The sequence below is a fragment of the Haliotis rufescens genome, unplaced genomic scaffold (genome assembly GCF_023055435.1).
Source record: "Haliotis rufescens isolate VD_foot unplaced genomic scaffold, xgHalRufe1.0.p SCAF_1, whole genome shotgun sequence".
Taxonomy (NCBI): Eukaryota; Metazoa; Mollusca; class Gastropoda; order Lepetellida; family Haliotidae; genus Haliotis; species Haliotis rufescens.
Genome location: NW_025963779.1, coordinates 82332866 through 82333512, shown reverse-complemented (window position 1 = coordinate 82333512; position 647 = coordinate 82332866).

The window sequence follows — 647 nt, the reverse complement described above, 5'->3', positions numbered from 1 at the left end:
GGCGTGTCAGCTTACTGTGGGAGGAAAGCCCGAAGTGATGCAGGTCTAAGACGTTTACCACTTCGGTGAAACCCACCAGCACGGGTATGGTGCTGACAAACCTAGAAACATAATCGGGGCGAACCGGGATTCGAACCCACAATCATAGGTTTCTGGCGTGCCCAAGGGACGCAACTCTGCACAGCGAATCGCGGCGCCTTAGACGACTGGGCCACCCGTGCCCCCCTGATATTATGAGCAACAATCCATGCTGCTGAGGTACAATAACACCCGCCCCGCGAAGATCCGGGGTAGAAGAGGTCTTCAGCAACCCATTCTAGCCGTAAAAAGCCAAGGCAACTAAGGGGATCGGTTGGTCAGGCTCTCTGACTTGACATCATATCCCAATTGCGTAGATTGATGCTCATGATGTCAATCACAGGAGCTTCTGGTCCAGATTTGATTATCTACAAACCACGGTCATATACCTGGAATATTGCTGAGTGTGGCATTAAACAACAAACAAACAATAACACGCAATTAACCAAGTCGGCACCACCGGACCCATCAAGACACCTGGAAGGATGACCACATTGCTGGGGACCTACTCTAGCAGGATCCCCACAGGCACATGGAAAACCAAGCCAAGAAACAGACAACGCATTGTG